The following is a 19672-nucleotide window of genomic DNA, read 5'->3' as shown; positions in this document are numbered from 1 at the left end:
CCGGAATGAGGTTGCGGGAATAAGACAGGTAAATCTATTGATTGGTTAATATGGAAAGGTGAAACCACTTTAGGAGAGAACTTTGGGTTTGTTCTGAGCACTACCTTGCCTCAATGAAGTTGGAAGAATGATTCTTCTAAGATTAGTGCCTGGAGCTCACTGACATGTGTGTGTGAAGTGATATCCATTAAAAAAAGCTACTTTCAAGATAAGTATTGGAGATGGTAAGAATGTAGTGGCTCAAATCGAGGTACCATATGCCTTGTTAGTACAATGTTAAGATTCCATGCTGGTGGAAGTGTAGGGGAATCACTATTTTAAGTCCCTCCAAAAAGGCCCTAATGAGAGGTATGTTGAATAAAGATACATGCTGTCTGTTTTGCAGATAGGCTGCAGTGGCAGCAAGGTGTAAGCATATTAAAGTGTTGGCTAGACCTGAGGTTTGAAGATGCAATAGATAAAGAATTGTTTGTATCTGCATCTAAAGGGTTTACTTTTTGAGTCTATCAGTAGAGAGAAAATTGTTTCCATTTAGCAACGTAGCATTTCCTAGTCGGAGGCCTACAAACTTGTTTAAGAATTTCCATGCATTGTTGTAGTAGGTTAAGGTACCCAAATTCTATGACTTCAGGAGCCATATAGCAAGGATCATTTCCTTGGGAATGGGATTGTTTGATTTTGCATTGTTCTGTGTGAGAAGGTACGGGATGAGGGGAAGCTTCTAGTGTGGAACTTGTGAGAGTTCCAGTAGTGTGGTGAACCATTGTTGACAAGCCCTGGTTAGAGCTATCAGAACTAGGGTGGGGAGGTCTGTCTGAGCTTTCTGACCACAATTGGAAGGAGTGGGAGAGGTGGAAAAGTATAGACAAATATCCCTAACCAGTTCATCCATAGAGCATTGCCCTTAAATATTGGTTTTTGGAACCTGGACACAAAGCTTGTGCATTGTGCATTTTCTGGGATTGCAAACAAGTCTATTTGTGGAAACCCCCATTTGTGAAAGTATGGTAGGAGGTATTTGGGGTGAAGCTCCCATTTGTGGCCATATTGTTTCGTCCTGATAAGGTCTGCAACTAGCTTGCTTGTGCTGGGTATGTGCTCTGGTAAGATATGAATGTTGAGATGTGCCACTAAGTGCCATATGGTCTGGGCTAGGTGTGATAATTGCAGAGCGAGTCCACCCTGTTTCTATGGTAGTACATAGTTTCCATATTGACTATTTGGATTAGGACAACTTTGTGTGTTAGGAGGGGTAAGAACGCTTTCAATGCGGGGTAAACAGCTTGAAGCTTCCGGTAATTGATATGGAGACCCTGGTGTTTGGAGTCCCATATACTGTAAATAGTAAGATTTTGAAGGTGAGCTCCCCACTCTGCCAGGAAAGCAACCACTGTGAGAATGGCTTGGGGAACTAGGTCTAAAAACGGCAATCCTTCTAACTGGTTTTGTGAATTCCACCACTGCAGAGAGTGATGTGTATGCCTGTTTATCAATACTAGATAGTCCCTGGCACTGTGTCCATTGATGTGAGAGACATTCTTGCAGTGGTCTCAAATGTAAACAGGCATGTGAGACTATTGTGATGTAGGACGTCATCATGCCCAAAAGGCGCATGGGTGTTCTGATTGCGAGTCGGATCCCAGATTGAAGCTGTTGGGCTAGTGTCAGAATGTTTTGTATTCTGGTTGTTTTTAGGGTATTCTAAACCCAAGTGTGCATTGAGTATGGCCTCTAAATACAGGTGCATTTGAGATGGTGGTAGGTGCATTTTGTTCAGATTGATGGTAAACCCTAGTTGATGTAGTAGTCTGAGTGTTTGTTGGCTACAAAGGAGAGAGCTGTTTGCCTCTCACTTGTATGTCTTTTAGTTCAATGTGTGGCTCCTAGTTCAGGATCTTGCAACACCCATTGGTCTGTTGTGATGTATTCCCATGTGTTTGCAGGGCCCCCATTGATTTGAGAAATGACATTTTCATTTTTTCAAGGGCTCTGTCTACTTGAGGGCCAAAGAGGTGCCCTTTGTCAAAGGCAAGATTAAGAATTGCCTGCTGTACATCAGTTTTATTCCATTCCAAACTACTTTATTTCAGTCACAAAGACCATAAAAGCACATATCAAAATACACAATAAAATATATACAATTTCTCCATATATACTGCACAACCAAGAACATGATTCTGCATTGCATTGTAGGCAAATCACTTCCAGGGGACCCCACACACCATGGTATGATGAAACAGTGAATTATCTCGGGGTCAAATCCTAGTGCAAATCTGCAATGCTTTACAATAGTCTCTAAAAGCATCAATCTTCAAACTTCATTTCAGTGCAAATGTTTGTAATAAATAGTTAAAACTGCTAAAATGGCGGAAGATGAGAATGGAAAGGGTAGACTATTACCTTGTTAAAACGTCGCTAAGTTAAAATAGTCCTCCGCACGTGCCACATAGATTTAAGAAAATGGCAAACGGCAATAACAATTAGTGCGTGGGACTCGTATTTTAGTACTCTATATGCTTCGGCACAATGCACAAAGCCCAGGTTCTTGCAAAGTTGAGTGAGACAACACCGGCGAGATAACGCATATGCAGGACAAAAGAAAAGAACGCGTAGCTCAGTTTCTTCCTTGTAGTTGCAGTCGGGGCATTCACCAGAATGTGTCTTGGACCATTTGGTTGTGTTGGCATGGAGAGGCAGGGTCCCTAATCTGAACTGCGTGTATAATTTCCTAGCCAAGATTGGTTGGATATCATCCAGAAAGGATTCCAGTTTATATTCATCCTTTATCAATAACAATTCTGTGGTTAGTCTGCCACAATGTGGATTTTCCTGGATGGCAGAGAGCCTGTGAGATCTATAGGCTCTTACCAATTCCAACCTTGGGACTAGGAGACAAGACTCCTAAGGTGATCTCCATAGGTCCACTTTCCCCAGCTGAGTACTGAGATCCCTAATATGCTTAAACCAGGGTATTTTGGTACAGCCAGGGATGCTCAAGAGCTCTTTGAGCTCGGAACGATAAGTGGCCAGTTCTGGGGTCACCCAGAGACGGCGCCAAAAAGTCAGAGGTCTGAGAGCCAGCCCTTTGTTGATGGGCCTTATACCCAGGTCCAGTCACAATGGAGTGAGAGGTGTGCTGGGTGGAAGACCTAGTAGCTGTCTCATGAAATTATTCTCCACTTTGTTCAGACTAGTGCTAGGGCGATGCTCCCACAGTTCTGCCCCATAGATTGTGGCACCCCGCGCTTGAGTTTTCTAAATTTCAACTATTGGCCCCACTGGTTTAAATGGTGAGGATCTGCACTGTTTCATAAGCCCTCCCAGTGTCTGTGCTAGCTTAAGGCTGGCCTTTGCCATCTGCGTACCCCACTCTAGATGCTCAGTCACAGTGACGCCTAGATAGTCGAACACCGTCACTCTGTCTAGGGGGAAGCCATTAAATGTGGATTTGGGCGAGATGTATTAACAGGATTAAACACCATATACTTGGTTTCGGAAGTGTTTATCTCCAGCCCCCGGGACTTACGGAAGGTTTCAAAGCATTCTAGAATGTGCTGGATTCCCATTGGAGTCTTTGAAAGTAGTAGGGTGTCATCAGCAAACATCAGCGCTGGGACCTTGCCCGATGCTAGCCTGGGTGCATCATTATCCTGAACTTCTCTGAGTTGCTCAATGAGACCAATAACAAATAGGTAGAACAGGGTAGGTGCTAGCACGCAACCCTGGAGTACCTCCTTGCTGACAGGAAAGCGGGGAGTAAGTTCACCAAGTTTCCCAAATCTCACTTGCGCAAAGTTTTCAACATGGAGCCTCACCAGAATGTTAAGGAGGTAAGATTTTTGTTATAACCAGAGACACAAAGTCAAGCATGTCTACGCAGTAGAAGGCTGATATTTATTCCTCTAGCGCACTGTCAGCAGTCTAGTGGGCATTCGATGGAGTTATTAGTAATTAACTTCTCCTCATTGACCCTTTTCTTGTATTCATCTAGGAGATACTGGAGAAGCCCCTCCATTTCATCCTAGTGGTCCCTGTCATAGAATGCCAAAAGTGCTTGGCTGTTGGAAATTCGTTGATCATTTGGAGACTGGGCTGCCTCCCTCTTCCCTGAAGCATCGATAATTTTTGACTTCTTGTCTGGGGTAGGTGTGTCTCCAGTTGTTTGCGAGTTACCTCTTTTCCTTGCATTAGCTACTACCAAGGAGTCTAGGGTTAATTGTACTATATATAGTCAGATGGTGCTGCCTTATATTTTATGTCAATTCTTGGTGTAATTATTCGTGCCTTTATTGGGTCTTTAAAAATTTTGTCAGTGTGACATAGCATTCCTTTAATATTTGGGAAATATTGTGACCCCTGTTGAGCAGTAGTGAGTATCTCAAAGAGGAAGTCGTCCTCTATAGGGTCTTTATGTAAGGACACTTGGTGATAAGCTGCAGCTCTGGCTATTAAGTCTTGATAGGCTGAAGCATCATCTGGTGGGGATGGGCGTGCGGGATAAAGGTCTGGGAATTGTCTCCCCCTGTGGCTCCATATCATAAGTATTCCATAGATCCCCAGGATGAGTGTCCTCTGCTATATCATCATTATCATCGAAGATGGGTGAATCAGAGTACATGTTGCCTCCTTTAGATTGTTCTGGTGAAGCAGGTGGTGGAGTGGATGCTGGGGCTGGTGTTGGTGGGTTTGTATAGATAGGGACAGGAATGTGTAAAAGGCTAGTGCAATGCTCTTTTGCTTCTTTTTGAGAGGTTGAATAGGGATGTCTATATCCTCTTTGAAAGACAGCTGTCTTTTAGAGGTTTGAAGCTTTGCTGGTTGAGGAATAATCTTCTTTATTCCGGGTTGAATCCGTAAAGTTGTTTGCCTCAGATCAAGCTGCTCTTGCATAGTGTTGAGGGTCGGCAATGTGAGAAGTTGGCCTGGCATATGCTGTCCACTGGTCTAGTGGGCACCTTGCACCAGTCCAAATAACCCTTATTGATGATAGGTTTGAGACTAACTTTATTGAAAGCTATCCTAGTTGTAGCTATGGAGAGCTGCCTTCCGGCTAAGTCTTGAAGGAGTGTAAAGCAGCTTGGTTTACCAGATCATAACCTCTTGAATGTCTAAAAGGAAAGGAGAACTACACAAGGTATATATATATATATATAAAATATAGGTATTTATTACTAAACACTCTCTACTAATCTCTTTATGAGATTACAGAGCGAAGTACACAATTTAAATGCAGTAGAACTTCAGTAAATAGCACATATACCCTATGCCGGGGGGGGGCAGTGGGGAGGGCAAACCATATATTAAGAAAGTGGTATAACCAAGAATTGACTAGACACAAGGCCTAGAACCTGAGGAATCGCTGGGACCACAAGGAACCTCCCAAGGTAGTGACACGGGGACCCACGGGGGACGTGTGCAGTGGGAGAACACAGCCGCGAGACACCGTTAGCTTCTATGGGGAAAGTTGCATTTGGAATTTTTAAGATAAAGGACACTTGGGAGAGGACTTTGAGCAAATCCCTTTAGACTTAAGGAGTTCTAGGGCCAACACCCATGGTAGCACCGGAGTACTTGAGTTACCTCACCCAGGGAAGCCAGGTGCTTAGGTGTCTTTTGGTGTCGGGAATCGTTGTTGATTTCATTGGCGATCTGCTGCAAAGTGCTGCTGCTGTGGAGAAGAAAAGTGCCCGGTGTGATCCAAGCCTGGATCGAAGATGTGAGGAACCTGAAAGCAGAGGGGACAGAGTCTGGGTCACTTGTCAGTGACCAAGGGCACAATAGACGAATGCCCACCAATGTTGGGTGCTTCCGGTGCGAAGAGGTGAAGCTTGACTCTGCAGCCACGAGGACCAGGAGGCATCGACGATGACCAGGAGCTGGATTCAAGCTGTCCCATGAAGGATGTAGAGTGCTGCGGTATCGGTGCCCAGATTGGACCAAACTAGCCTTGGCAACAGCAACCCACGCAGGAAGATAAAAGATGCTTCGGTGTGTACCAGCAAGGTCCAGGGGACTCCCCAAGTGGTGGAGAGTCAGGGCACGTCTGGAGCAACCAGAGAAGCCCAAGGAAAGTCAAAGTTGCCTTCTCAGGGACCCACCAGTAAATGGACCAGGGATCGCGAAGGTACCTCGAGCGAAACCGCAAAGGGCCGGCTCACGGAACATTCGTGGAGTGTAGGTCAGCAATCTTCAGTGGAAGAGGTGCTCGGGGTCTGGGCTACAAGTAACCCAATGTACAGCCCCAAGGGACATCGAGAGCAGATGCACTTGCAAATGTGCACGGTGTTCAGGGGTTCCGGTTCCACGGTACCCACGAGGGCTGGGGGTCTCAGCTTTGCTGGGGACTCAGGTCAGCCTTGGGGGAAGTCTGGAAATCCACCTCCGGTGTTGCAAATACTTCGGAGTCCGGCGGGAGCTTCGGAGATGCAAACCGGTCAGATGCGTCTTTGGTGCCTGCCAAGCAGGGGAGTAACTCCTTTACTCCAAGGGAGATTCTTCAGTCATCCAGCATCGTGCAGATCGTCGAAGTTCCAGGATCCAGTATCAGAGTTTTGTCCAGGTGTAATCTAATGTCCTGTAGTCAGGGGTTCCTATCTTATACCCAAGGAAGGGGTGGGACAAACTCTGGGGACCCACCTATGGGAGGGTTTAGAAAGAGGGTGGCTACACCCATTTCCTTTGTTCAGTTTCACGCCAGAGAAGAGGCTGGTAGCCCCTGCAACCGGTTTGAACTGGGCTATGCACAGGGACACCAAATGTGCCCCCAGTGCTGACTTCAAAGCACTCTAGGAGTGCACCCACCCATCCCCAATACACAAAGCCTATCTGGGAGGTGGTGACACCTCCCTGACCACCTCCCTGTGACAGGAAACCTATTGTCCAGGCCTCCCCTGCCAGAGTTTTGTCCAGCAGCAGGAGGCCAGGCTCGTGTCTGTGGCATCCATCTTGTGCCAGGGTTCTTTTAAACTGGTACCGGGTGTACCGGTGTGTACATGTCTCTCCCTCTAGAAGGGTGGAATCATACCCCCGCTGCCAGAACTGGCGGGGGGTATGATTCCAAAGTGCTTGACACCAAACACAACATGTATCCTTGCAGCCATTCCAAAGTTAGCATTTACCGCAAGGTTATAATGCATTTAAGAGTATATGGTCTGGCTGCATCACAGAACAACCCCAGAGAATAGATTCTGAAGGCAGCAGAGGGGCCCTGCTCATGCCTTTTACACAACACCCAGAACCTTGCCTATAGGATTGATGAGGCCTGCCATAGGGGTGACTGATAGGTTTATGTGTGTAGTGATTTAAGGTAGATATAGAGAACCTATATCTAAGTAAGGGGTACATACACCACCTTACACAGGCTGCAGTAGCAGACCTGTGGTGTCATTTTGGAAGCCTGCCCAGGAGTGACACAATACATGTTGCAGCCCCTGGTAGGCCTCTGGGGTACCTATGCCTTTGGTACCTAGGGTACCATTTACTAGGGACTCATAAAGGTGCCCCAGTAACCAAACTGGAGTGTACCTAAAGTACATGGAATCATTTTAAAGAGGAAGCAGCTAGGCTGGGGTCCTGGATAGCAGGGCCCCAGACAGACTAAAGTCGAAAAACAGTGAAACGCCAGCAAAAAGTTGGGGTAACTGTAAGAAGCAGATCCTACTATCCTATATGCAAGGGTAGAGTTTTTGGGCCAAAGGTGTTACATTTTGGTGCCAAGGAAAGTTTTGGTTTCAGTGCTGATGTGGTAGGAGCCCAAATGATATGCCCCTTATCTTTCAGTACCGAACTTAATGTCCGATTTGTGGATGCCGAACTAGATTTCGAGGAGGTAGAAGCCTCTGCTGTAGACTCAAGTTTTAGTGCTGAGCCCGAAGGTCTGATGTCTGAGTCTGTATGTCAGTGAACACCATGGGGCTTATTTACAAGCCCCTTGCGCCACCCGTATGTCACTTTTCCCATGTTAAAAATGACGCATAAGTGGCGCAAGGGGCTTGTAAATAAGTTCTCATGGCTTTTATGCAGTAGCGGAACGTGAGCAGTCTTTTCGGATAGAGCTGATTTTTTGGGCTTTGCGGGGAAAGTTGTACTCATCGGCCGACGTTTCTCTCAAGACTCCAGGATGACTGGATCTTGTTGGGCCTCCGACTCGGATTCGGAATCTTGGATGGAGAAAGATTCTTTGTGGGCTGCTGATGCTTCCTCTTCTTTCTCCTCTTGTTGACCAAAGAAGTCGGGTATGTCATCTGCTTGTCTGTCCTGCATTTCTAGGAGATTCGCACCTTGGCCTCGAAGTGTCTTTGAGATCGGAACAACCTACAGGCCACACAGGTGTCTTCTTAATGGTCGGGTGAGAGGCATAGATTACAGACCAAATGCTGGTCATTGTGTAATCTATGCTTATCAGCGCAAGGGTACTTTGAATGGCAATTCGGATAGAAACGGAATGAAGTGCGTTCCATCAGCACCTCATTTTTTAATAAGAACAGTTGAATTTGAAAGAGCCATAGGCTGTCGAGACGAGTCGGAGAACCCAATGCGCAAAATTGTTCTTTTGTGCAGAAGAGTGACTACATGATTGAGACATTACTGTCGAGTGTAGGGATCTACTAGCGAACTGATAGGAGTCCGAAAGAATCTTAAACCAAAGCACGAGAGAGTAAATCCAAACCCATCGAGGGAAAGAAACAATCTAACAATAGAGTCAATACCCAGTCACAGTAGCACCAAAAGGAGGAATCACACAGCCTTGTGACTCAAAAAAAACTTCTTCAAACAAAAACAACTTGCAATATTCTGAGCCGAACACTAGATGGCGGACTTGTGCAAAGCATGGGTTTCTATAGCCACACATGACTGCCGCACTCGCCAACTTATCGTCCAGGCGACCATTCTCTCCAGACTGGACTATGCGAGCTCCCTTCTATTGGGAGCTAATCTAGCTGAAATCACTAGATTGCAAAGAGTTCAGAATGCGGCCGCCAGGGCTCTGGTTGGTCTCCCGCGCCATTCCTCTATATCGGGAACCTTGAAGAAACTGCACTGGCTCCCGGTGGGCAAAAGGGTCCAGTTCAAAGCATTGTGCCTCGCTTTCAAAATCCTTAAAACCTCCTCCCCCCCAATGCTTCGCCCACTCCTGTCAGAGTACATCCCTAGGAGATCGCTCCGGTCAGAGGGGCAGCATCTTGCGATCATCCCCCGCACCAGACTGGCCAGAGTGGGCGGCCGCTCTTTCAGTTTCCTAGCGGCCAAGCTATGGAATAGTCTCCCTGAAGCTATCCGCGGGATACAGGATCTCCTAGTCTTCAGAAAGGCTATCAAAACACACCTCTTTCAACAATAGTTTCATCCTTAGCGTCTCCACCTCACTGTACACTGTCCTTCCGCAGCGCCGGGACGCCCCTTTGCTGAGGCAGCCGTGCGCTATACAAATCACCATAGCATAGCATAGCATAGCATAGCACATGCCTCGAACACTCATTTATTTCTATGTGTTAGCTGTATCAAGAAATGCTCATAAATTAAAGTAGCCAATAACCTGTAGCCTTTAGTCTCCCAAACCTACGGGTGCAGTAGCAACTTTTGGGATCCAAGTGGGCCAGCACCGCTATGGGTTTCTGTTAGTGTTTTAAAGGCTGCCTGAATAACTGCTCCAAACTCCTATACTGGGAGCGCTTAAAGATAGCTGATCAGTGCTTTTTAGGTCTCGTGCCTAGCTTTGCAGTGCGCAGAACTGCTCGTGCAGCGAGAGACCTCATGTAGGGTGTTTTAAAACTGACCTAGGAATCGCACAAACTTGTGTGTGTGCTTTTCCTTTTGGCCCACTCTATTGGCCTTTGCGTGCACCATTTTATCAAAGACAGCACGCAGTTGGCCAAAGGCAGGCGCATTGCTCCGCCCACGGCCTATTGGTGTCGGTTACCCGCACTGCTGCCATGTGGTTTCAATTATCATGCCCAGACACGGGCGCGATAATTGAAACCACATGTCTCGCTGTGGCTCGCGAGCGAGCACCACTCGTGGGCGTGTTTGTTTTGGATCCATTTCACAGGGAAGCAACTAAATGAGAGAAGGAAAGAGAGGTGGTCTGCTCGCGAACACCACTCGCTGGCTTGTTTTCTGGTGAGGCGAACAGTGAAGCTGCTCGTGATATGGCCAGAACGTGAAAAAAGAAAGGCAAACACAGCAGGCTGTATTCATCACTGCGGCCCACGTAATTTTGACAATGTGCATTGGCTTTGGCATAGTAATTGAACCTATTTGTCTTTTCTAGGACACAGGAACCTCCAACTAAGTCGCAGTGTCTCACTTGTAACCCAGATTTCTATTTATTACCCACCTCACTGAAGACGACAAGGTGAGTTATCATTTGCCACCCAAACCATGGGAGCAATTTATATGCTTGAGGAGCGAGTCTATCATCCTGTACAGACACCCGGGAATAAGCCGTAGCGAATAAACATACCACCAGGAAGTGTAATGAATGTGGTCGAGGTTGATGGGTATTTACATCTCAGATCAGAGACATCTGGAAAATCTACTGCCCCCTTTTGCCGATAATGGGCTAGACCACCGCCACATTACATATGCAATGACAAGTCCCTTAGATGAGGCTGCAGAGGGGTACAAGGTATATGTGTGGGGTTGCTAAAGGATTACATACTCTGAATCCAGTACACGAGGGGGGTAGAGAACAAGGTAAGATCACCCTCATCGGAAAGCAAATGGGTATCTTTTGCCGTTTTTTATTGCGCGAACAAGAATAGGTATTGTTTCACTTTACATACGCTTCAGTTACGTTACACGAGTTAAGATGTATTCATTTCTTTCCAAAGGGAAATTATGTGATTTTTCCCAAAATCACCCTATGTTGAGACGATGTTGGGACTGGAATCTGGTTCCCTAGTTCAAAAATCTGCAGCTGTGGTCCCATGGTAACACCATTCCCCCCTAGTATGGGCGCGCACTCTCCCTCGAGAGCCGTGGTCCATGTATAGGCTGGAGATGTAATTCAGGGGGCTCGAAAGAGGGAGCTGATATGTCGGCATCCCTGGAATTATTTCATGGTGGACGTTTCAGGTTCCATAAAGAATATTTTATAAAAGCCTGCGGGTACAAGGAACAGTGAGTGCTCTACAATCTCAACGTGCTCTCCCGGCTCAATAGAGGTTGCATGCACAAGAGCGCAAAGAAGGTCTGTAAGTGGTCGGGCTTAGCATGTTGAAACTCAGTTTGATAACATAGTAACTTCTTAAGTATTCATTGATCTCAAGCCGCATCTATATTACAAGGTATGTTTACGAGAGCTATGGTCTTATGGCTTAAAGAGAAGCTGATGCATGTGAGAGAAAAAGATGTACCTAATGCTTGTTGTGCTGGTGCTGTCTTGTGTGTTATGTTGAGTGCTTTAAATAATTGGGGGGGGTGTACTGGGTGCCAGGTAGTCACCAAATGGATTCTGGAGCGGGGCTAATATCCAACTATCAGGGAGGTATATTGGACTAGTGACATTTAGGCTGTAGTTGAAGCGACCTGTGGCGGCAGAGCCTGCTTCCCTGGGGCTCTGTGCAAAAGTGTGTCAGCCACAAGACATCTTTTGGGTTTGCCCGCCCTTCTCCCCTCCACCCCACAGGAGCCTTCCTGCTTCAGCTCCCATCTTTGAACGCAGCAAAAAGTAGAGTTATCAGTGGTCTGTGAACGCTCTGTGTACATATCCCAAACTCACACCTTTGCTAACCCTTCGCACTACCTTGTTCTCCATGTTTACATCACGGAGTCTGCTTACAACTTGCAAGATGCTTGCTGTACATTGAGCCAGGCCATGATTAGCATGTGTCTGGGCGTTGTTCGCATAAACTCTACCCTGATAACATGCTCTAAGATACATGTTTGCTTCTTTTAGGAGAGGGGTCTGTTGACAAAAGTGTAATTGCCAGCTGCAAGCTGCATTCACAGTGCATGGCATGACGCTCCTCCCACCACAGAGGGCTCTGTGCATCTTAAGAAAGTGAAACACTTTTCAGCTTGGTTAACTTGTGAAGTGACATTACAAGTTGTATCTTTGTTTACTCCAATGGTCTGCTGAGTCTGTAAAGAGATGTGGCTGTATCCAGCTGGGTTTCCGTTTATTGCTGACACAGCCAGGTCACAACTAGCAAACAAACATTTGCAATGCAGTAGATGCTGCATTACTGAAAATTTGAGCTTTTGACCTTGCATCATTATTTGCAACGCCTAGAGCTCAAACTTTCAGCAATGTGAGACCTATTGCATTGCAAATGCTTGTTCATATTCCCCTAAACTGAATTTAATGATGGCAACAGCTGCATCAAGAAGCACTGTGAACAACTCCCATCACCTCCACAATATAATGTTTTAAAATAAAATAGCAGAATTGAATATTCTTTATTGTTTGATTAGTTAAAATCATTACAATATGTAACTTACAGGAGATACAAAAGCAATAAAATAAGATATATGATAAAAATCATTTTGAAGTTCATAAATAGTCTACCTTTGACTGACACAGTGATACGATCAGGAGCAAAGTGCTTGTGCTAAGAGGTGTTAAGAACATCTAGTGTCCCGGTCTTCTCTCCGTTTGGTTGTGGCCTTGAGCCAGGTGGAGTATTAAGGGTTTACTCTGCAAATTGCTAAACCTTTTCCATAAGCTAGGATGCAAAGTTACATTTGTCTGGAGTGCTTATAATATCTGAATCTAAAAAGCAATACAAGAGCATAAACAGTTAACTTGTAACTGGCATGCGCGCACTGATGGGAAACGTAAGTACTGACTTTCTATGCGAAGAACGCTAAAACCTCTTGGTACGGGTTCCAACATTGATTTCAATAAAAACACTTTACAAACAGCTATTAAAGATGGTTGCCTTGTATCAGTACACTATGCAAGGTTAGATTTACTTGGAATGCTTGTCTTGAGTTTTTGACCTTAGATTGGTTTGGTTCCTAACCTTCTGGGTGCAGAGGAGGTAAGTTAAAATGTGACTGAGCCAGAGAACCAATAAATTGCTAGCTGGAGCAACTGTTTTATTCTCAGGTCGGAGTTCTGTACCTTTTTTCTTGATGAAGCAAGGTTTAATTGTGGGGAATTTTGTTTTGGTCTAACCCGGGTTGCCAAAAGGCTTGTCTACTAATGTAACTGGTTAGATCTGAAGGGGGATATGTCTCTCCCTTTCCTTGATAAGGGAGAGTTTTGGAGTGGGTAATTTTGTTCAATCCGTTTGGGTTGCCTTTTTTACGGCCCTTTCTACCCTTAGGATTTTTTACTGTTTAATTGCCGGTCACCTGAATTTAGGCAGACCAGGAAAGCTTGTCCGCAGGAGTGCACCCCAGCATGATTCCAGAGAGGACGCAGTCAAGATTGAAGAAGGCTTAGGGCAAGCTTGCAAAGGCACATAGTGTGAATTGCGTCCTTCTGTAGGTGACCACACGCACTGCAGGCCACCTTCCCTTCTGTCCTCCACCATGGGGTGCCGTGTGAATTAGACGACAGAACCCCTAGCGGATGTTTCAAGTATTGGCCTTTTATCCTACTTTTAAAGCCCCTCCCAGGTATTGCTGGTTGGTACCATCATGGCAGGTGAACGTTTCTCTAGGCTTGTCCAGTCGTCTAAAGATGATAATATTTTGGACATTTTGCTGACCGCTCTTTTGAAGATTTAGTAGCTTGGTGCTCCTGACCACAGTCCTGCTAGAACAAACAAGTCATCTGTTGCATTAAGATAATCATTGGTCGATGAGGGAGCTCTGTTGATTATTTCTAATCATGTGTTGTGATTGATGGTATTTTCATCAGGTGACTTAAGTCAGTAGCAGATGGTGGCAAATGCTGCACGCCTGGCAAATGACTGTTTAATTAAACCAAACTCCAGCCTAACCTCGGTGGGTGATGTGTAGCTGGGTAGTTGGAAGGTGTGCCCATATGTTCTTACAATAGTCATGTCCAGGATTTTTGAGTCTCTGCGCCGTAGGGCTTCACTTCTATAAGCCACGGTGGTCACCATCTTCTACCTGCCAATTTTAAAAATGGGGCTATACGACAGGCCGTTTAGATTTCTAAACAGGGCCCTTGGCCTAGCTGCCAGGGCGATCCCTTTTCTTTTGATTCCCTCCTTCTGGGGCTTAAAAGTCCCCTTGCTGTTGAATAAAAGGTGAATATACTTATATTCACTAGTATAGTTGACCTTAGTGGAGTCAAAAAATCAGCCATCCTTTCCATGTATTCTTCTAGAGCAGTTCATGATTTTTGCCTTCTTGGTGTTTGTTGTCAGGCCTTTCTTGGAATAATATATTTGTGTGGTGTTTAGAAGGCCCTGCAGACCGTCCTTCGTCTGACTGATCAACACCTGATCATCAGTGTAGAGAAGACTTGAAACGAGTTTGGAGCGAAACTTTGCGGCGTGGGAATTGATGGAAGTTAAAAAAGGGGAAAGATCTGCCAGAAACAGCAGGAAGGAGGATGCTGAATTGAAAACACTGTCTACCCTCTAGCCACATGATTATGCTTGCTAATGCAAGTAAGGAGATCAGAGCTACAAAAATCAGCACGGAATTTCAGAAATCTTCGGCTGAATGGCTTCTGCTCATTTGCCGGTCTGCAGGCTACCCATGGGCTCCCTAAACACTATTTTTTCAAGTATCTACAAGTGAGGGACTACTTTTTGTCAGGGTGTAAGCACCTGGTGGATCTTGAAAGTACAGAGCTAAACTGTGCCACTGATGATTATGAGGTATAGGTAAGAAAATGAAAGCCGCTTCTATCCTCTGATATCCTTGTTTCTGAGATTCAGAGAGCACTGGAGATCGTTGATTGCTCGGTACACTTCATTATTCTCAAATTAGAATAGTTTAAGACTATTTGCTTTTTCTACTACACTCCTGAGAGGATTTCCAGATGGGGAGCCAATATTTCTTAGCAGCCGACATTGTGCATATTTTTGCCATATGCCCAGCCCTGCAGAGCTTTTGGGACGGGGTAACCAAGGTAAAATTACGCACAAAGCGGTTCACTACAACACACCTAGATACTTAGCCAAGAAACTTAACATCTCTGGAGGTAACAGAACAACTAGAAGCGCAAAAGATCTGCTATTACGTCCAGCCTTTTTCCACAAGAAAAAAACCTACAACCGAGCATTCTCTGGAGCTGCCCCCAGGATCTGGAACTCACTCCCTCCAAACATCAGGAAGATTCAAAATACGGTAACATTCAAACGAGAACTGAAGAGCCACTTGATGAGTAAATACCCTACTTAGAGTAACCCAAGGATCACTGGGATGATCGAATCACGCTAACTGAGGGCCCCCTCTTCATGGAAAATTGGAAAATCATTATTGAACATTGATCTGATGCCGTGCGCAAGCCAAGGCTTGACACATCACTGCTACCTCATATATGTATGAACTTTTTAACTATATTTCTCAGTCATACTTTATAACTTCTACCTCACCTGATTTATTTATCCCTATATGTGGAACCGTAACTATATGTCACAGTCATTATATATAACTTCTATCGCACTTGATCTATCTATACTTAATATCCTTGATATGCACTGGATCGCCTTCTAACCCTACCTCAACGAGCATGGTTTGTTACCATGACACAAGCCAAGCCTTGCTCGTCACATAATGCTAATTGCACAACCATCACGAATATATATATATTTAATCTCGTCCATGCAGTATATTGCCTTCTACCTCACTATTCTCTTGTTGTTGTTATTATTGCTTTTATTATCTTTATATGTAATTCTTCCCTTGTTAAGCGCTCTGATACCCACGGGTCTTGTCCGCGCTATATAAAACACTACAAATAAATAAATAAATAAAATAAATAAATAAATAAATGTCCTCTGGCCTAGGATTCCAAGTCTCACTATCCCCTAAAGAGATACTGATGGGGGTCAAGTCTGAGTACGATGGAGGAATTAAGTGATTATTGACAATAATTATTGTCTGTACTCGGTTACGTATAGCCCGGGCATGGATATCTGCTATTCCCCAAAGGCAGTTGAATGGTGGGCCCTCCTGAGACATGTCTGTGAATCTAAAATGGCCTTGGCTAAAGATAAGGGTCCCTCTTTTTTGAGGAAATGTTATCAAATCTATGCAGGTTTAAACTTGGATGTATAATCAATTAAGGGAAGAGGGAAAAAGGTAATCTATTTCCTTCTTTTTTTTTTACTTTCATGTGGAAGGATATTACTGACTGTGTTTTTCTGTAGATGATGGCTAATTGTTGTAATTAATTTGGTAGTTTTTGTGATCTCCATGCTCCAGACCGTATTATGCTACATATATAGCATTCTGCATTTGAATTTACTTCTATGAACTGTAGGAATTGAATATATCTGACTTGAAAAATATAAAAATGAATACAGGATAAATGAATTTTAGAACACAAGCTATTCCTTTGCCAATCATGACTTCAAAAGGTACACCATGGAGTGTATACATTAAAATGTTGAGGGGTGATACAAAAAGTATTGACTTTCCATAAACGCATTAGCTGAAGTACACTTATACAAGAGTCTCAAAAGCTTAGGAGTAAAGCATCTTTCTGTATGTTGCATGTTATATGTTATGTACTGTGTATTGACTGTGAGTGTTCTGGTGTACAGCTGCATTGTCAAGCAGACCTTTAAACGAGGATAAAGCGTTGTTGTGAATATATTTTATTACCTAGTGATTTGCAGGTGGATAGCTGACTAAAGCATTCACATTTGAAAATCTCTCCCATTCCCTAGTAGTAGCCAATCCTCTTGCTAGGCATTTCACCTTCTATAAAAAAACATAGACATTACAGCAGCTGAGAGCTTGCCACCATCAGGAAGGTGCCTTAAAGCGATTCAGTCGCATCTGCAGGTCAAACAATACTTATTTAGGGTACTTATCTCGATGTCGGATGAATGGCTCCTAAACTGATACAATGTCAGATAACCAAGTTACACCAAACATTTTTTCAGCTCTGGAGGATTTACATATTCGCTGTAATCGCCGCAAATGTTTTAGCCAGCTAGGTCCTTCTGGATTGAGGATGCAGAAATGGACAGTTGAAACAACATTTTTAGCCCTATTCTCCAATTTTTAAGGGGTATCACCTAAATATGGCATTACATTGCTGGTAACGCGAATACTGCTGTGGCAATTGCTGTACAATTTACCCTGAAGATGTTTTAGCCAACCTTATCGACTGGCATTCGACTAGGTATAATCGCCTTCTGTTGGTTTGCCATTTTGAATGGCTGTCGGGCAAGAATGGCTGAAACACCCTATTCCACCGTACACTTGTTTTGAAGTCGAGAAGTGTACAGAGATTCATGAAGCCTTACAGTGTGGCGATGCTTTCCTGTTTTCAGTATCTATTTCTTGTGCATTCCAGTGTGTTTTTCACGACTTTCCAATATTTTCAAAATCTTTAAAACTCAAAGATTATCAGTGGTTCCAAAATCATGGGGACGGGTTTTTTCCAATACTCATACAGAAAGTTACTATTATTTTGTTATTTTCCCAGTCCAGCCCTTTTATCAATTATTCCTGGCTTTCTTGCTGCTGCTAACTCAATTCTTCGAATTCTTTCCTTCAGTTTGCCCTTTCAAGTAACTTTTCATTATTTCTCATTACGCAAATGCATCTTCCCAGCAGCCCAGTCCCACCTCTTTCAAGGATGGAAATATGTTTGCACTTATTAGGATTTGCCTATGGCAGATGAAAGGTTAATAGTGTGGATTTAATACACCTCACTGCTTTGTTCTGCAGTGAAATGTCAAAGGCCTGCTGGATTAAACCTTTCTACTTAGTACATGCGACATATAATGTGGCGAGCTCGCTACTCTTATTGCAAGCCAGTGTCACACTGTCCTGTTTTTTGCCTTGAGACACCAAGAAAGAAATGAGCTAATAAATGTAGTATTACTACCCAATCGGAGCCTATTCCTTATATCGTGAAAAGGGCGGCAATTCTAAAAAGGAAATAATATGTAAACTGTTATTTATTGGTCATTTAGTAACAGAAAACTGTGCTGCAGCATGAAGAAGCCGCGGAGGTAGTTAAAGTTCATGAACTGCAGAATGCAGCGAGTCATTTGCGTTTTGAGATACCATTGTCAATGAAGTTTATTTGACATTGTTGTGCTGTGTTTATGGGATTTTGCGTTTATTTGAAAGCCACCACAAAGACCTCTAGGCACTGATTTTTACCAACCTTGGGCGGTCCTTTGTTTTTTTTTATTTTGAAAGCAGCATTAGGGGTGTCTTCCTGAGAGAAAGGTGTGACAAATGCACAAGGCACTTTCTGCTTGTGTTCGGTGGAGTGTGCACTGTTCTTGTGCATGTTCCATCTTGGTGGAAGAGCCATCACAGCTTAATGGTTCTATTAGATTAGGGAGGTTTGTACGGGTTATATATATGCCATATGTCATGCCTTATTTCGGCAACAGACATTCCAAGCTTCATGTTTATGTAGGGGCAGCGCAATGAAAGGTGAACTAGTCGATCCTGGGACTGTATCATAAACACATTCTACATCAGATTGGGTCTAGGCACTTGTATATGTTTTAAACTGCGCATACTCGGAAACCCGGAGCTGTGGCTGCATATGTAATGCGTGGAGCTCATAACTCCTAGATTTTCTGTGATAGTATATGGGTTAACAAAAGGAGTTTCATCAAAACTAACACTTGAACTCCTTCTGGATCTGAGCATTTTCATGCTTTGGTGCCTGACACTTTTGATGAAGGGATGCTGAGCCTTCAAAGAAGTTTTTCAGACCATCATAATATTAACTTAACAGCAGTGTTTGGTGTAGTGTTTTATGATAGGGATTGATTCTGGAGTCATTCGTATGCAGTGATCTTTGTTGCCACAATCCTGATGCCTGAAATTTCTGAAATCAAAGTTCTGTCCTACTCTCAGTTAATAAGGATAACCACATGAAGCATGTCTCCTAGACAGTGGCGTAGCTAGACCCACTGCTACCCGGACTAAGTTTGCTGCCAGGTGTAGGTAAGAGTCTGGGGGCGATGGACAACTTGTCCCAGGGGTGGGGATTTGGGGGGAGTGGGGAGTCGGGCGGTCGACGGATTACTTGTTCTCCGGGGGTGAAGGGATGGTGGTAGTCGACAGCCACGACTTGCTCACTGCCCCCAAAAACAGTGCTGCCTGGGACGGACTGCCCCCGCCCCCCACCCTCCCAGCTATGCCACTACCCCTAGACCAAGGTACAAGTTAGGGTTCAGCTGCGAACCTGCTGCCCACTACATAGAACATGCCATACAAGTGAGACAATGCTTGTTCCTAAAACAGGAGTGGAGGTAGGCCTAAGAGCTCTCTAGACCTCAAAAATTATCAGGGATTATGAAGTGGCTTTCCATGACCCGAGTGGAAATTTAATGGGACTAGTCATCACAGAAAAGAGCTTGGAACTGCACTGACATGTTTTCTACTGAAAAGCAAATATTCCCTTCTGGGGTGTTTTATTGGGTATAATCGATTTCAATTAAGAATTGGAAACCCTAAGTGTGTCTCATGCAGGCCAGATGGGTCACAATATTAAGGCTACAGTACTAAGTCATTGAATTACACCTGACAGTAACAATTACATTCTTGTAATGCCAGATGAATGCAGAAATGGCTGTTACAGTCCTTATGCTGT

At 44.4% G+C, this 19672-nt stretch overlaps 1 protein-coding gene across 2 annotated transcripts in view; it reads right to left on the bottom strand.

The window, feature by feature from the left end:
- Positions 1 to 19672, bottom strand: part of FEZ1 (fasciculation and elongation protein zeta 1) — a 464287-nt gene that overhangs the window by 200003 nt on the left and 244612 nt on the right. The gene's annotated exons all lie outside the window — the stretch shown is intronic.

This window comes from Lissotriton vulgaris, chromosome 2_1 (genome assembly GCF_964263255.1).
Source record: "Lissotriton vulgaris chromosome 2_1, aLisVul1.2, whole genome shotgun sequence".
In the NCBI taxonomy this organism is placed as follows: Eukaryota; Metazoa; Chordata; class Amphibia; order Caudata; family Salamandridae; genus Lissotriton; species Lissotriton vulgaris.
This window is presented reverse-complemented; position numbering and strand designations above follow the sequence as displayed.